The sequence below is a fragment of the Esox lucius genome, chromosome 6 (genome assembly GCF_011004845.1).
Source record: "Esox lucius isolate fEsoLuc1 chromosome 6, fEsoLuc1.pri, whole genome shotgun sequence".
In the NCBI taxonomy this organism is placed as follows: Eukaryota; Metazoa; Chordata; class Actinopteri; order Esociformes; family Esocidae; genus Esox; species Esox lucius.
The window spans coordinates 12,895,856-12,913,877 of NC_047574.1; the positions used below are offsets into that span (position 1 = coordinate 12,895,856).

The 18,022-nt window shown below is 42.4% G+C and overlaps 1 protein-coding gene across 8 annotated transcripts in view; it reads left to right on the forward strand.

The window, feature by feature from the left end:
- The first annotated feature begins 2,502 nt into the window (after positions 1 to 2,502).
- Positions 2,503 to 18,022, forward strand: part of zmiz1a (zinc finger, MIZ-type containing 1a) — a 110,526-nt gene continuing 95,006 nt past the window's right edge. For 4 of the 8 annotated variants that reach the window (XM_029120285.2, XM_029120288.2, XM_029120289.2 and 1 more), the window contains exon 1: positions 2,506 to 2,819. The gene's annotated coding sequence lies outside the window, so the exon portion shown is untranslated. Of the gene's footprint in view, positions 2,820 to 18,022 lie in introns of all 8 variants that reach the window. The other 4 variants (XM_029120290.2, XM_029120294.2, XM_029120292.2 and 1 more) reach the window with 3 other exon arrangements.

Below are 18,022 nucleotides of genomic sequence, written 5' to 3' on the forward strand. Positions count from 1 at the left end.
AATTTTTAGATATTTGCCATTATAATAGTGTAAATATTGCCTGCAGATCTTGAAGCCTTCCACTGTAATTTTTCCATTTCTTTTAGGAGACTTTGTTGCCTTGTAAAATGTACTTTTGTTGCTTGCCTATCTATATGTTTGATGTGGAGACCAATGTTTGGGGAAAAGTTAATGCTGGCAACATTAAGGGGAGAAAGAAAATTAGGAAGTTTGTGACCACTTAAGCCAAAATGCCAAGCTAATCTCAACAATCCTCTGTACATCTAAGATGTAAACCACCGAGACAAAGCACATCACAACACATGAAATGTTCACAGCAAGACCATTCTGACATTTCACACGGTCCTCCTTACTCACTTTCTTTATCTCCGCAGCTCTCTCCTATCGGCCTTTCTCTCCCTTCACTCTCCCCTCTCTCTCTTTTATAATGAACACCATCTCCTTCTAAGAAACTGCACCCGAAATAAAAAATGACTGACTGCTGGCCAGAGCTGGTGATGTCAGCCCCCCACATTTATCCTTGTCAGCCTGTGTAGAGAGAACTGTCCCTGTCCTTTGTGCGTGTGTGTGCGTCCAGTCCTGACTGGGAGGCCACAATGTCCTTGAGACCCTCTGCTCTGTGACAACCAGATCCAGGTGGACTAATGCTCCCATAATATTTCTGTGTGGGTGGGGTGGACCCCTGAACGTGGACAGCTAAGGATAGCTGTTCGGTTTTGTACATATATGTGTCTGTCCCGTGTGGCGAGAAGATTGGTCTGAAAAGTTTTGTTTTTGTGGATCACTTATATGCTAGGTAATAAGTTATATAACTAAATTAATTATCACAACTATAACTAAATCGCTTTATTGTCTGTGTTATGTACTCTCCTGGAGGTGCTTAGTCCTGCTTTCCATTCTCTGGCTCTTCCTGCTCTCAACTATTACAGCCCACTAGGGGGACTACTTTTCAACAGAAAAACGTGTGTGCGCGCACGCATGCATCTGTATATGAAGCCAACTGTATTTTTGCAGTGGGAATATGGGGAAATCTAAATCTAACTGTTTAAATCCACAACTAGAATAACTGCCTATAGGAGTTCGTTCAGCTGTTGTAATACTTCACTACCAGACATCATTTGCAGATGATTAACCACTCCATTCACTGATACTAAGTCAAAATTAGGCTACACTTTTTGATTTTGACCAAAGTGAAATTTAGAACTTTATTTCTAAATAAACAACTAATATGATTTACCAAATGTTACTGCTATGAATAATAATTGCACTAGTAATATTAATATTACTGATCTGCTCAACTAAGTGGTTATTACATTATTTATTCTAAATATATTTATATCAAAACAGTTTTATTAAGCACTGCTTTTGTAACAAATATTGACATGCTCTACATGAAAGTCCTATGCAGCAACACTGCACGGTTTGTGAAGACAGAACAGGAAGGAGGGAGAGGCGGAGGGAGAGTGGGGTAGAGAGGAGGGAGGCATGGATAGAGGGAGAGAAACAAGCACAGCATGAGAAGTGAGTGATTCTATCTGATGCACTGCTCCAGCTTCGGCATTGCTCGGCCCTCCCTCCGGGCAGTTCAGCTGTGCTTCACTAGCTGAGAAGAGCCTGCCTGCCTTCTGTGTGCGTGTATGTGTGTGTGTGTGTGTGTGAGTGAGAGAGAGCGCGTGCCAGTGTTCATTCGTTGGCGCATGCGCGTGCACGCGTATGTGTCGGGGGGAGACATTGCTCCTTGACGTCACCGCTTAGCCAAGCCTGCCGCTGTAGCCGCCGCTGCTCACTGCTCGCCTCTCAAACATGTCTTTGTTATTCCGTAGCTTCCATCGGATACTGGCGACTTACAAAATACGGAACCTGATTCTTCTCGAAGCTCTGCATGGGGCTTTGGCTCTGCACTAAGAGCGGATATGCCAGTATTCATAGCCTAAAAGATAGGCTATCAACAAGGTTGTAAAAAATGATGTTAATGATAACAACAATCATTTAATTATTTTATGAATATGTCTATTATTATTTTATTATGCACATTTTAAATTATTTTAATGTAGAATATATTTATTAGGATAGATTATATTTTCAAAAGTGTTCTTGTAGACTTGTAAATTATTGTAATTATTGTATTTGTTTTTGGATTATTATAATTATTATTATAATTATTTGTTTAATTATTATTGAAATAAAAGCACATTTGTATTCATATTTGTATTATTATCAATCTCACCTGTATAACTATTCTTTATCATTTGGCTATTATAAAGTATTCAATTTACATAATCGATAATAATCATAATAGACTATAGTCTAACATCTATTAAATTGTAATAGCAATGTTTGAATAATTTATTCCGTGGGTTAAACACACATTAAACCAACCACACACATCGCTTCCACAAAAAAAAAAATGTCATGCAAACACTGGCGGTGGCCAAATGATTTCACTCCCGTCCGTTCAGACGTTTAGCCTACAGTAGTTTATCAGCTATGGCTTTCTGTAGGTTATGGCCGGTCAATCCGGACGCGTGAGAGTAGGCTATTCTAAATCGCTCCCACCAACACCTGAATCTGGGACACATTTTGTCAGCAGCCGCGAAGCATGGCTCCTTCTGTGGTAACTGAATAGCCAGTGTAATTTGACACTTCAACTTGCCGTGGTTCTCTACGGTAGTTGATTCAGTCACTCACACACACACACACACATCAACGCTACCTTGGGTGCTTTTTCTTGTATCTGTGAAGTGGAAAGGAACGCAGTATACACGAGATTCTGAAAAACAAACCGGATTTCTTCTCCAAGCCGAGGTTCCAAGATAAAAGTAAGTTCCGTTCTGTGGTTGTTTTCCGTATCGAAGGCTATTCTATATCACACCTCGCGGTGGGTTGGCTGCACAGACAGGTTTTTGTGTGTGGGCATTACTGCCTTGGAGGGGTTCGCTTCTCGCTGGCCAGACTCGACCTCAGCGCCAACAATAGACTGACCTCCTGGAAGCCAGAGAATCAGAACAGAACTGTTATATTTAGCCTAAACTGGATAGCGGATTTCCCCATTGTGTCCGAACTTGGGAATAGATCCGTCTAGCTAGATACGGTCTGGTCCGCGCATAGCGTGGATTTGTAGGTTGCGTGCGGTTATTGCGTGTGGTTGGCTGTGCTTTTAGCCTGCCTACATGGTGAAATATAGTATCCAGAAGTCACTCGGTAGCCTAGCTATAGCTACATCTACGAGATGCGGGAGTGCATGCTCGTCTTTGTAGAGAGGTGATGGGTGCATGATATTACGTGTGTACAAATCCATGTTTTAGGTTTGTAATATTGGCAGCTGTCTGGTTGTTAGTAAACAAAAAGGATGTTGATCAGCTCACAGGGGAGATAATGTTAATCTAGTTATATTATGTCTGCTAATAGCCTAGCTAGTTCAGCAAGGAAAACAAGGCTGGACTGAGTGGACTGCTTTTTAAAATAGTCCAGGACTCCGGGCTACCTGTTGTAATAATAGCCTAGCCAACTGTACCACAAAGCCAATCGGTTTGTTGTTGCGGCATGTTGTAACACATTTGTATCTCCCGCTTGTTAGATGTAAAATGTAACTAACTAGCTATTTGTATGCGTGCACCAAATAGGACTGAACTGCTCGAACATAATTTCAATCTAGCATTTTATTTTCCTGTCAGAGTTGTAAAAATGTACCGTTTAACGTGGTCGGTAAGCTGATTCATTTAAACGGCCAAAAGTAGAGCCGAGATTAAAAAGACATGAGCCTAGCTCAAGCAGCCTATCGATTAGCCTTCTGTGCAGCGGGCATCGGCGTCTCTAGCGAGCCCTCCCAGATAAATTCCTTCGTCTGGATGTGAGGCCAGCCGGGGCAGCGGTGGGTGGGAGGGAGGGGGGGGGTAGGAGGGAGCAGAACTGGGTTCTCTTTCATTACCCTCTCCACACGGGCCATAGAGAGAGAGAGAGAGAGAGAGCAGCCAACTCATAGTGGAAAAAACATGTAGGCTGCACTGAGCAAACTGGGTGAGAGAGACCCCTTTGCTCTCTTGTTAGTGAGAAAGAAGTTGGAAGCAGAAGTTGGAGCGGTTGTGGTAATCAGGGTACACAGTTGTATGTATGTGAAATTATTTAGCCGACCATAATGTGGTCAGTCACGTTGTAGGATATATAAAGCAGATCAACCTATGTATTTCCATGAAGGTGACAATGCAAAAGCTGTAAATGTAGTCCCTCCTGGGGGCTGTTACTCAGCCCTAGTAGTACTTTCATGCTTCTCCCTCCTGTATCTTTTCACATTCCCCACCCCAGTTCCTCAGAGCATAGCTAGAGCAGAGCTAAGCATTTAAAACCTGTACTGCACAAATCAATACTTTGACAGCTTGACATTTCACCTTACTAGTGCTCTATTGTGGAGTGTTGTGAAATTGTTGGCTGGCGTTCACTCAGGCTGGCTCACTAGACATGGATACTATCAGTCTGCTTGTCTTGCTGTCAGCCCTGATACCACCCACCCGCCCTCTGTCCATCTGTCTGTCCCATTGCAGAAGACAACCATTGTTTATATCTGTGAGGTTCCCCCCTGTGTAGTTGTCTGTGTTAAACAAATCACATTTGTATTGAAATAGTATTTTTTTTTTTTCTGAAAATGTACAAGACAGAAACGCAACTCCCAAGTATAGAAATACTGTATGTCAAAATGTGTTTATTACAGCTGGGAAGTCACTGGATTTCTGTGATTTTGGAGCTCAGACCTGACAAAAAGGGATTGTTGAAATAATCCACCTTAACAATCAGTTTCATATCATCGGTTTGGCTAATATGGTGCTGGAATGCACAATGAATAAATAAGTGAGTTCCTCTAAGTTTGCACCATAGCAATTGATTCATTTAATGTGATGTGCATACAGAACAACATACAAATGCATCGTCTGCCTATGCCTACCATACACTGACTAGAAGATATGGCTGTCTGCCTGTTGGGACACCATCTTTATGGTCTGACCAGCCAGTGTGTCAGTAGCTAGCTACTGACATATTGGCTGTGTAATCTGGTTTATACTGCCTCTCCTTTTTTGAGACACTTGACTATGATTGGTCCCAGCTGACAATCTGTAAATCAGTGCTCTATCTTTCTTTTGATCTGGTGGGATTTTTTTATGTGGGTACCTGCTTTGCCAGCTGAGTTCTTGGGCTCTGGGCTTGCTTATTTATGCTGGATCGTGGTGGTTGATGAGGGTGGGTGGTGAGGTTGGATCAGGTGGCTATGCTAGTTAGCTGGCTGGCTTGCTGGCTGAGCTACTAACTGCATATAATATTGGGGGATGTAACAGGTTGGGGGGTGTTCTGTGAGCTGCTTCCAAAATGTTATTCGCTTGTGCCTCAGTTTGCTTTTAAATGAGCCAACTATCTTGCTAGGCGTTTATAGCCACTGGCTGACTTGTGTAGTGCTAATGTAGGAGGTGGTTGGTAGTTAAACCTAAAGCAGACTAGTTAGCAACTTTGGAAACTGATTTGAAACAAATTCATGACATGCTGGCTTGTAAATTGGCAGAAACTGTTATTGAAACCAGTAGTCATGAGCTCACACAATTTCTTTTTTAAGGTGATGTCAGTGTTTACATTGTTTGTAATAGGCTTTGGTTGGGTCGTCTTGCTAATGTTACACCCTGCAAAAAATATCTGTCATGAGAACTCCGTTGTATAACTTTGGTTAGGAACTTTCTATGCAAGTCTACATTAAATGCTACATATCCTTTAAACAGCCTCTACAAACTTCAGCTAACTATTTACGATAGTTTTTAATTTTCACGGCCAATGCACCTTTTAAGTAATGTGAAGACTTTTTTCATATGATTTTGTTCACAGGATCACGTGCCCTTAAATACCACATTAATAACTAGTTGTAGCGAAACTGTGCAGTTGATTGTAATGGCTATTTAAAGAAAACCAAACCATGGATTACAATTTCTCCTAGCCTAGTTTCAGGGCGAGGAACCACCTAATTGGTTGAAAAATCGAACTAGTCTTTAAAGAACAATTGAATCAGTGTTATCCAGACAGATTGAGAGGGAAAGAGGTAAAGATTCAACTATTATTAGGTTTTTGTAAAGAATTGTGGACGAATGCTGCATTCACTCATTGCTACTGACTTGGCTTCTATTCACACACCTGTGAGGGCTGCCGGAGTGCTGCCATTCACCTCCACTAACCAGCACCAGGCTGGTCTTCCATTAGGTTAGAGGTCAGCCAGGTACACTCACTAGTTTAATAAGAGCATTTACTTCAGAAATGTATTTGAACAGAATATAGCCTCAGTCTCTATAAGTGCCATTCCTTATAGAGGTAGAGAAAGTATATGTGTGAGTAAAGACAAAGAGAGAGAGAGAAAGAAAGAGAACACACTGGCCTTACCCTGTCACTGGCTCATGCATGTTTGATTTTTACATTCATTGGTTCTTTTGAGTAACGAGTATAAGGAAGGGAAGGGATGTCACAATGGCCACGTCCTGTTCATTTCCCTTCTGTGTGTGTGGGTGTGTGGGTTAGCAGTGCTGGACCAGGGTCCCTTGAATCATAAATGACACCTAGCTAGGAGGCTACGCTTTTACAATATGAGAGTCCAAGGAGAACACAATGTTCCCTACCATTTTACGTCTGTCCAGCCGTCCATCATGCCTACCTGTATCCCTACCTATACGCCTGTATCCCTGTCTATACCCCTGCCTGCACGCCTGTACCCCTGCCTATACGCCTGTACCCCTGCCTATACGCCTGTACCCCTGCCTATACGCCTGTACCCCTGCCTATACGCCTGTACCCCTGCCTATACGCCTGTACCCCTGCCTATACGCCTGTACCCCTGCCTGTATCCCTGCCTGTACCCCTGCCTATACGCCTGTACCCCTGCCTATACGCCTGTACCCCTGCCTATACGCCTGTATCCCTGCCTGTACCCCTGCCTATACGCCTGTACCCCTGCCTATAAGCCTGTATCCCTGCCTGTATCCCTTTCTGCTGTATATATTCTGTTTTCTTTGCGGGCGCGATGGTCACTGTTTACTTCAAATTTGGTCCACAGGTAAAATGAAATGCCAAAAATTGCTGGTTTTAACGTTTATTTTAACGTATTTTAAAGAATATATCAAACTCACCCAGGAACAGATCATTATACATTGCCCCAGATAAGAGCACAATCAGAGATATCAACACTTGGTATTTCAAAAATTGCATGAAAATGTAACATAACTGCTTGACAGTGATTCCATTCAGTGTGGTTTGAATTTTGTTTAATCTACAGCCAGTTCTAATTCGATATCCAACCCCTGGTCACGTTGTGTTGCAACGCACTGGTCCCATGAATTTGTTTATGTTCCAATACGTCTATCTGGAATCTCAAGTTGTCCTAATGTGACATTGTCAAAGCTAGCCTGGAGCTCCGTCAGTCTGTAGTACGCCCAACCCAGGCTGCATAGAGCAGGTCATTGACAACTTTGCCTTGGGTTCGCTTATATAGAGCGAGAAGGCCTGTTTGCTGAAATGGGGTCGAAGGGGCTGCTTGCATACAAAGGAGAGGACGTTAACTGGCGGTGATGTCCCTGCAAAGGGGTCGATCTTCGAGGTAGTGGCTGCCGCCTGCACATTCTCATTGAGTAGTGGCAACATGTTAACATCTGATCTAGAGATGTTCCCAAACTGGAGATGTGAATCTTTATGTATCCCGGGACACCATGCTTCAGATGTTTGGTCAGTTAAAGCACCATGTACTGAACACTGCGCTATATGGCTCGTGCACACAACTAGACAGCCAAAGAAATCTGACCGATTGATTTCTGATGATGTCTCGACTCTAAATATGAGTGAGAGATTAGTTCTAACAGGCTGTCTTCATTTTAAAATATCCCTTTAAGATTTTTTAATTTGGGTCTTTTTATTTTGAGACACTCATTATCAACAAACTATCAACAATCTGTTGATTAGCAACTTTCTACGGTTACAGGTAGGTTTTGAATAGGAGTTAGAGCAAGGGCTCGGGCTAGAAGGAACATGGTAGAAATGTTACTGAAAGCGTCTACAGAGGAACTGTTGGGACTCTGCGAATGCATTGTTGCCATTCTAATAGCACAGTTGATTGAATGGAATAGACTGACCTTTATGTATTTTCTTCATTCTTATTTTACCTCCGAAACTACCCTGAGAACACTTTCTCTCTTACGGTTAAGACCCGCAAGAAATTCGAATGAACCGCTCAGGGACAGGATGACCTGCGTCTTAGGCCACTCCCTCACAGGGAGACCCCTCCCATCTTAGGTGTTGGTACATCGTTCTGTCCCTGAGCGGTTCAGAACGACCTTGTTGGCTCAGGGATTGGGTTGTCCACCTCTGGTTTACTGGTCAACCACTGGGCTCCCTCACATTCTGACTGGGTGACTGGCTGGCCTGCAGGGTTGGGCTCACTGGCTGGCCTGCAGTCAAGATTCCTCACCATCGCAGGCAATTACCTCGACATTTTTACTGCTGATGAAATCCTTATTCCCGGTGTCTGTCTGGCAGTGAGGTCTTGGTGCGCGCAGGAAGATATAGGGTGTGCGCGCTCGCGTGGTGTGCGCGAGTGCTGTGCACATGTGTTTGTCTTGTAAATCCTGTTTAATCAAGACAAATATGTCACCCTCAGACTGTTGTTTTCTGGTGAGTACGGCGGGGCTGCATCCCACATGGCATCCTGTTCATGATGTAGTGTACCACCGCCTCCCTGGGCTTTTGTAGTGAAAGTAGTGAACTCTACAGGAAGTAGGCTGCTATTTGGGAGGCGGGCTTGCTCATTAGTCTCTTCTCTGTTTCCATGCTGGGTTGGTGAGTTCACTGTGTCAGCTTTTTTCCTCTGTGATCCATCAGGGTCATGTAGCTCTCCTTTGATAATGTACAGTAACCTCCCTGACTGTATGGAGCTGTTCTGGGACCGGGTGTACTGCCAGTCCTCTGTACTCACTAGTAGCAGAACAGACTTTCCAGAAACCTTCAAAACAACAAACCGCTTCTGTGCTCAGTGAGTGCTCTTAGGATGTTATGATGTGACTGTTCTCAGGCTTGACAAACTCAAAGAAATCCCTCTTTCTCTCACTCTTAATATAGTGCAGTAATAACTACAATGGTTTCCTTGAGTGTGTTTGTGAAAAGCCTTCCATCTCTACGTTGGTAAAACAAAAATCATAAGAAAATGATTATTTCATAGCTTTCATAAAAATACTGCACACTGTCGTGCCTCATCTGTTTTTTTTTTAGTTTCTTTTACGGCCGTGTCTTATCGTAGCAACCCCACGGCAGGGATAGTGAAGGATCAAAACCCGCTTCCTCCGAGAGCGTCTCGCCAAGCCATTTCGATTCTTATCACACTGTTTGCTTAACCCCGAAGCCTTTAGCGGGTACACGCTCTCCGGGGTGTTGCACTCCGCAACACACATCCTCAGTCGGGTTTTCCAGGAACAAGGAGTTGCTGGAGTGTTACGTGACAAGTCCCGCTCGTTCAACTGTCTACCCTGGGCAGAGGCTGTGCCCGTTTGTGCCGCCCTATGCTGGACCCCCCCCCCGAGGGGTTGTCGGTGGGGATGTGAAACTCTGGCCGCCGTCATGCCGTTGTCCTGCGAAGCCGCGTCTTAGGCAACTCCCTCACTGGGAGGCCCCTCCCATCTTAGGTGTTGGTACATCGAGCTAACGTCAAAGGCTGCAAGATATGAGAGTGCTGTGTAATCAATAAAGTAAGACTTCCTGCAATAGTTGTGTGTTTTTCAAAATAATTATTACAGGAAATCCTCAGGTATAGACTATGTAACGTACGTATTATTAGTGAATGACGGATCCTGTTGAATTCAAGCGAATTGGTAACACATGTACAGTTGAGTTAGGGTTTTTGTTGCACACTAAACATTGTTTGGTTGTCTGCTCACATGTCCCAAGATCAAATTGGCATTCCACTGCAAGAGGCACTTCCCAGGACAGCTCTGTCTTTCCCTGTCTGCCGCCTCACAGCCACACAGCCAGCAGACTGTCCTTTGGAGGGAGGGAGGGAGGGAGGGAGACAGACAGAGAGAGGGAGGGAGAGGGAATGGGATGTTTCTGTGCCCACACTGTGTGTGACACACACACACACACACACACACACACACAACACAGAGTTCTAAGCCTTGCCGGTGCTTTCATACCCCTGCCTCCTGGGCGACTCAGATAAAGATACATATTTAAAATCTCCTCCCTCGCAGGGTAGGTAGACAGCAACAGAGAGACAGAAGTGAAAGAGCAACAAGATATCACATTCACATTGTCCTTACTTGATTTCAGTTGTGATGTTTTTACAAGGGGATACATATATACAAATGACATGCTTCTTAGGACTCACCATTACGCCTTCTGATAAGTTTATTCATTCCCACTGGTTAAAGGTATGGACTAGGGTTAGATATGAATTTTCAATATATAGGGGTCCTGGACAAATCTAATTTTGAAGTTGATCTGTAGTAAAGGAGGGAGAGGAGAAGAGAGAAGTATAGAATTGTGTGTGTGTGTGTGTGTGTGTGTGTGTGTGTGTGTGTGTGTGTGTGTGTGTGTGTGTGTGTGTGTGTGTGTGTGTGTGTGTGTGTGTGTGTGTGTGTGTGTGTGTGTGTGTGTGTGTGTGTGTGTGTGTGTGTGTGTGTGTGTGTGTGTGACGATCCACTCTGGCTGCTTGCCAGTGCCCATCCTCCAAAACAACATTTGTCATAGTCTCCCGGTGTTTTGAAATCCTCTGTTAACAAACAACCACACTTTCTAATTTTCCTGATTTTAATAGATGCTCAAATACTCAGGAACATACAGTACGGTGTGTGTGCTAAAGGCCTACACTGGGCAAAATGGTAAATTACCAAATTTAAATGAAATATCCGATGAATGCAACATCATACTACATCATTTAGTGCTGAAAAGGAAATTCGAAACAAGGTATTTGCATAAGTTTCAATAAATCCTGTGAATTTATGTCACCAAATACTGGATGAATGAGCAGCTGACTATGAAGAAGGGGGGGGGGGGTATGAAGCAGCCTCCAGAGGAAGTCCTGTCCACTCTAAGACCTCTCCATCATGGTTAACCACTCCATGGTGTACCCCTCCCAAAGTGCTAAGATCCATGTCTAGGCCCTGGAAAACACCCTGTTGTTCTCCACAAAAACCAAGGCAGTGGCCGGTTCAGCGTTCATAGAAAGACCTTGCCTCATTCTTGATGCAGCACAGGTCCTAATCCACTTGTCATTTCACATCTGGACTATTGCAACTCACTGTTGGTTGGGGTCCCGACTTGGGGCAGCAAACACCTACAGTTTATCCATAATCCAAAATGTATCCAGTTGCCCACCTGGTGTCCAACCTTCCCAAGCTCTCCCATATCACCCACCCATCTTGAGGATCATTACATTGTGAGAATTGTGTGAGTAATGTTTCAGCAACGTTGGCGAGCCAGCCCAGACTGACCCCTTTTCTGTATTAAATATATAAAGGCTGCTGGCAGATTAGCCCAGGTTGTCTTGCCTCGTCACACTCTGGCAACCTCTCCCAGTGGCATGGGAATCTGGGAGCGTGAGCGTGATGGAAGACCAGAGATTGGGTTGTTTCAGGTTTGTAGGGGTTCTGGTACACACTTTCAGGTTGAATGACCTGTGATAAGAATTAGAATGGTGTCATGTGATGAAACAGGGCCTTATTTACAAACTGGATATCCTGATATTGGGGACATCAATGTTTGAATGTTTTTTTTTTTTCCATCGCTGATCCCAGATCTGTGTTTATTGGGCTGGGTGGAATGGTCAACAGCAGAACTAGACATGGATAAAGCCTAAGAATTAGTACTGTGTGTGTATATATACGCACTCCCATTGTCTTTCTCTTCTGGCCTGATACAGTATATATAATCAATAGAAATGAAAGAAATGTAATGAGAGTAGCGTGTGTGTCAGACTGGTGGTAAGGGGCCAGGGAGTGTCTTCCTGCCTTGATTTTTCTCTGGAATTCCTTTGTTTTTGAAAGTCCGGAACGGAACAGGAGAAGCTGAATCTGTGTGTTGCCTCGGGGCATGTTCTCCTTGAGAACATGCATGCACGAACTTGCGCGCGCACGTTGCCGCAAATAGGTTTGTGTGGCTGCTGGAACAGCCACAGTGCTTTTCTCCTCTCAGCATATAACAGTTCAGCAGGCAACAAAACAGATACTGCTTCTTCTGCAAAAATATTTTGTAAGGATCCTTTCAGGACCAGCTTGGCTGCCTTTAGGCCACAAGTGTACTGAAAACCCTCTCACACGTTTGCTAAAGCAGTCCTCAATACCTTAATACAAGATGTTGTCAGTTAAAGGGATAGTTTAGAATTTTGACAATTCCCCTTATCCCCTCAGTCAGATGAACCGTTTTATGTCTGTGTATGCAGTTTTAAAGAAGTTGCTTTCTAGAGTTGGTGCAGTTGCTTACTAGTGTGCCACAACTGCTGTTCCCATAGGCTTCTAGTCATTGTGCTAATGCTAGTCGATGTTGTCAGAATTACTGCTTACTTCATACTGAATGCACAGATATAAAATATTTGAGAAATAGATAAAAGACGTGTATATATATACAGCAAAATTGTGCCAACGAGGTGAAGAGAGTCGAGTGTGAGCACATAGAAGTGTGTACACGTCCTGTATGCTTGGTAATCTGTGTCGAACAATGTCTTTGTTTGCAATGCCTTGGAAATTCACCAAGCCAAAGTTTCCCTCTCTCTTTGTGGTTCTGTTGTAATAAAACAACCTGACCCGGACGTTTATAGCCTGTCGCCTAGTTTGGCTAAAACACAGAAAATAATACAAACGAGGGTGTGCATCATCTTCCCAAGTGATCTGTCCAGACTTTAATAACTATTCACAGAACTACTCTAGATTGTGGGCATCACCCTTATTAAAACAACACGTGTCTTTGTTGAATTGATAGCCATGAAATCCTGGAGATGTACACCCCTAAAGACAGCATACCTTTCTATCATTGGAGCCTACATGAATAAAGTAGAATGCTGGGCATTTGCTCCATACAGTTTCTCCCTTGTGCCTGTCTGTTCAGTGCATGTACTCCTGCGAACAGTGGAGCAGCGTTTTTCCACTCCTGTTTATTGAAATAGGAAACTGTGATCACATTGCAATGCACAATGCATTATAATTAGGGCTGCCAGACTTAATCAGTTAACTTGAGAATGCTTTAAAAAAAATAAAAAAATAATAATAATGTACAGCAATTAATCACATAATTTATTAGCGTTAACTATACCATACCAGAGACCCCCACAGCCCAACAAGGTGTTTAATGGCTCGCCCGTGTCAACACTAACATCAACAGGGTTACACGTGCATGTCTTGCATCGTTCGTCCAGCCTCGGATCTTCTTGCGAGTGGGTCCACCGAAACAGCAGTACGCCAGTCAGTGAACTTGCACAGCTCAAATCCTACAATGCCATGGAAAAATAAGCTGTCCGTGGGATTAAATAAAGTGTGCTTTCTCAATTTACTCAATTTTGCTAAGTAGACTAAATCAAGACGTTGACTTTCTGGCATTTCTTTGAATGAAGAATCATATGTTACAGCTCACAAAGATGGTTAGAGGGGAAGGATCGAACGGGCCTGCCTCTACAGAACCAACCTCAATCGTTAGCCAGCTCCTGAAACAGTTTGCAGGAGAGGGAAGGACATGAGGTGTGAAGGGGAGCCAAGGTATCTCCCTTGGCGGACGAAAAGGGCAAGAGCAAACCCGAAAAGGCGGAGGAAGAAAAGAGGAATAAGGAAAGATGGAGAGGATGTGGAATGGCGATAAAGGACAGGATTGGAGGGGGAGGGACCGGAAGTAGAGGCGATGGAAGGAGTGCTTGTATCACATGGATGGTAATTGTGTTGGTGTTGTGCTCCTGTCAAGCTGTCAGTATAAATCTGTTTGATGGGTCACTTTGTAAATCATTATGGAGCCTAAAAGCCTTTCTATTGAACTCCAGAGGAACACGCTGCTGTATGTTTCCTTTGTACCTCCATGACTACAATGTTAATATTGTTTGTTTTCCGGCCGTCCAGCGGTGAGGATATTATTAGCTTATATCTCCTGTTTAATTTTTTCCACTCCTCTCTTTTGTCCTTAAAGGGGGAGTGGAGTGGGAATGTGTATTACGGTTTCTAAAATGTAAATGTCAGATTTGATCCTGCTTGCGTTGCTGTCTTGTGTGTGTTCCACCTTGTTGCTGATTCCTAGGGAGTACTGCTTGGCGTCCATCAGTAATGGCTTCCTATTCCTTATGTAGTGAACAATGTTTGGTCCCTCCGTGTTGTCTGTGGGTCAGCTGAGGCCAGGGCCAGTAGTAAGAACCCGAGGAATGTCTCACGCTGTGCCACTTCATGGCCAGATTTCAGCCTGTCTGTAGTGTGCATGGTATAGAGTATTTTGGCGCTGTAGTGTGTGTGTATATATATATGTGTATGTGTATGTGTATGTGTGTATATATATATATATATATATATATATATATATATATATATATATATATATATATATATATATATATATAATTGTGTGTGTGTGTGTTGACTAATGAGACTCCTTGCCAGATTTGTGAATTTTTTTTCGATAGTGTAAGTTGGTGACCTTCGATGGTAATGTGGTATACTTACATGTTTTGCCTCGCAGCGAAGCAAGTTTCTCATTGCTTGTGTGAATACAAAATGTAACTGAAATATTGTGTTAATGTTATTTACATGCAATCCATGACATACAATTTAGGTATTGGCCCTTAGTGTGCTTTGATTAACATCCTCTTTTCACCTCACACTCATTCTCTTCTCTTTCTGTTCTTCTACTCTCACCTCCTCTGTTCTTCCTTTTGCTCTGCAAGTGTCCATTTTTTCTTCTCTGTGTTCTTTTTTGCACTCTCAGTGATTGCCATTATAAATATGATCTGTTGAATGCACACAATTTTGACTTGTGTGTTGGGAGTGCCACATTGAATGCAACATTGACAGAATACATGGTTAGGCCTACATCTGTTTGGTTGTGTCAATGCACTCGGTCAGTTGTGTCATTTGATGGGCGTGCATCACAAGCAAAAGTGATTTCTATGATTTTCTTAACCTGTGAGAACTATTAGCACAGAGAAATCTGATTAGGTTTACTGCTTCCGTATGATCTTCAGCAACAGCAGCTTTCCTAGCTGGAGTGGGAACTGTGGACGATTGTTTTTTTTCTTCTTCTGATGATCAATATCATTAATTAAATAAAATTCCAAGTTTGGAGCCAGTAGTTTTGATGACATGGGGCAAAAATTTGCACTTAAATGGCAGTACAACAATTTTTGGTTCAACAACACTGCTAACAACAAGTGACTGCAAATTGATGACTGCATCTTTAAGAGTTTTTGTTTTGCGTGTAGATGTTTGCTTCCTCTAACAGAAGTCTACTTAAAGCAAACTGAACTTATAGTATAGGGTATGGGCTCCTTTAGCACTGCTTTGCTGTAGAAACAAGCAAAGCTTTGCCTAGTGCTGTGGTTTCACTTGCACCTTCACATTGACAAAAACAACTCATTTCCACTTTACATTGTTCAAAATCTAAGAACTGATTTGGGTTTTTGTGGAATGGGACAGAATATTGGTCCAAATATGTATAGACCAATAAAGTGGTCCATATGTATTTGAACAATAATGGTTCTGTACTCCAGCACATTGGATTTGAAATGAAGTAATGTCTAAGCTGTTAAAGTTTATTTGTAAAGGTATTTACATCTAAAAATGAACTGTCTAGGAATTACTGCCTTATAATAGGGATGCACGATTTATCAAATTATAATAGAAATTGCAATATTGACATGTGCAATATCCAAATTGCCAACTTATGTGATTTTCAGCAACGGGCACGCATCGTACATCCGTAATAGTTTTTCTTGTGGCTGCTATACATATTTTTGTAGGTTATGTAAATATATGGACTCATTTTGTTTAAATACTTAATGGTTTTTCATATGTTAGTTTGAGTTAACGCTGCAACTGCTAGTGAAGTCGTCTGCTTCAAGCTATCAAGTGGCACCAAGCGTGCCGCACAAGCCCTGAAAAGTGAAGCCAAAACGTCTGGATCGCCCCCTGGTGAGTGGTCCCAGTATAGGTCATAAACCCCGCCCTCCCCATGTTATTCAATGGGACGCGAGATCAACTAAACAATTAAATTACCCTTCAAATATATTTTTTCCGAAGCTGGTTTCTGTCATTTACTGTAGTTTGTATCACGCTAATGTAAATTCAAGAGTTTGTTTTTAAAATAAGTTTGTTTTTAGTTAGTTATTTAATGCTCTAAAAACGGTGGTGTGACGTCGTGATTCACAGCTGTGATTGACAGCTATCTGAGCCGAGGTGCCACTGAATCTTCGGAGGACTGAGGAGATTGGAACTTTACATTTAATCTCTAAATTTCTATAATTGATATAATTTCACACGGACATAATGGGTTGTTCTGCAGTACATTGTGCTAACCGATCTGGCATTTCCAATCGATCTTTGAATTTTTTTCGGTAAGTTACATTTATAAGCTATTTAATTAGTAAATAAATGTAATGGGCTAGCTAACGTTAGCTAAAAGACAACAAGCCTCGTTAATAGCCATGTTAATAGCTAGCAGGTGATCGTTAGCTAGAAGTTACCAATTATTTTTGTATTAGGCCTATTCTAAATTAAGGTTAAACATGATGTAAGTTAGGCTATAACATATCGTCTAGGTTTAACAAGCAAAGGTTGTACTGTACTTGGACTTGCGATTGATTACGGTATGCGCATTCTGCGAGGGAGAGTGAGGGCGGGGCACAGGGGTGGCGCCGTTGATTTCGCGGCTTTACGGCTTTACTTCCTTCTCGCTACTGCGCATAACTACTGCGCAGAACTGGTCCCAAGATCGCTATCTGCGCAGACGCAAGTCCAAGATGTCAGCGCCGTATCAGGACACTGGTGGCTTCATTTTTCACCAATGGAAAAGAGCGAAAGGGCGTCGTCCATTATATATACAGTCTATGAGTGGCACCAAGGTATTGTCCCACATATCCTGCACACCAGCATGGTTATTAAAAATGTTTGGCTTCAATGTCGCTGCTTACAAACAAACTTAATATGGGAGAAAATATACCTCAAGGATTGAGAAGTTTTGCCTAACCAGCTATGGCAACAGCACAAATATATCAAAACGGTTAAAGCAGTTAAACTAATAGTGTGACACAGGCTGTGTAAAATAGAAAACACTGAGCTTTAATAGCACATTATGTAGGCTATGAGCTCTATTTTTAAGTGAGATTATCTACACTGTTAACACCCATGTTTGAAAATTGCAAATCATAACAGTAACTGCAATATTTGTCAAAGAATAGCTCAAAGAACTTTTCAATGAAAGGTTGTGCAACCCGTCCCTATAGTGTGTGTGTGTGTGTGTGTGTGTGTGTGTGTAAAACATATGCTACTACACAAAAGTAATTTGACAAATTAACATTATCCTAAGTAAAGTAATCAGAATTAGTACTTCATTGCAAATCCTTTGCATTCGATGACTGCCTGAAGACTGCGCCCATAGACATCACCTAATGCTGGATATTTAAACCAGTGGTTTGCATCTTGTGGTAAACCCTCTGAGGTTATGCTGGTGTAGTGTTCTCTTTATAGAACTTGTTGACACATCTATGTAGGCTTGCAATGTGTAAAGTGTTGTTAAACTGTTCAACTGTTGAAAGGTTATTTATCGCACAATTGAAAGCATTCTTGGTTAATCCACTAGTCTCCCAGGTTGTTTGCATTCTGCTGAACTTACCAGTTTGTTCTTGCTTCTTAACAATTTGCCTAACAGTTGATTTTGACACACCTAATTTTGTCTTTGTCTCTGATGATTAAATTCAGATTTCCATCTTCATGGTGGTTTGATTTAATGTTATTGAAACTTAGTTTCAATAAAAACAGCAACAGACCCCAAATTAAAATGTCATACC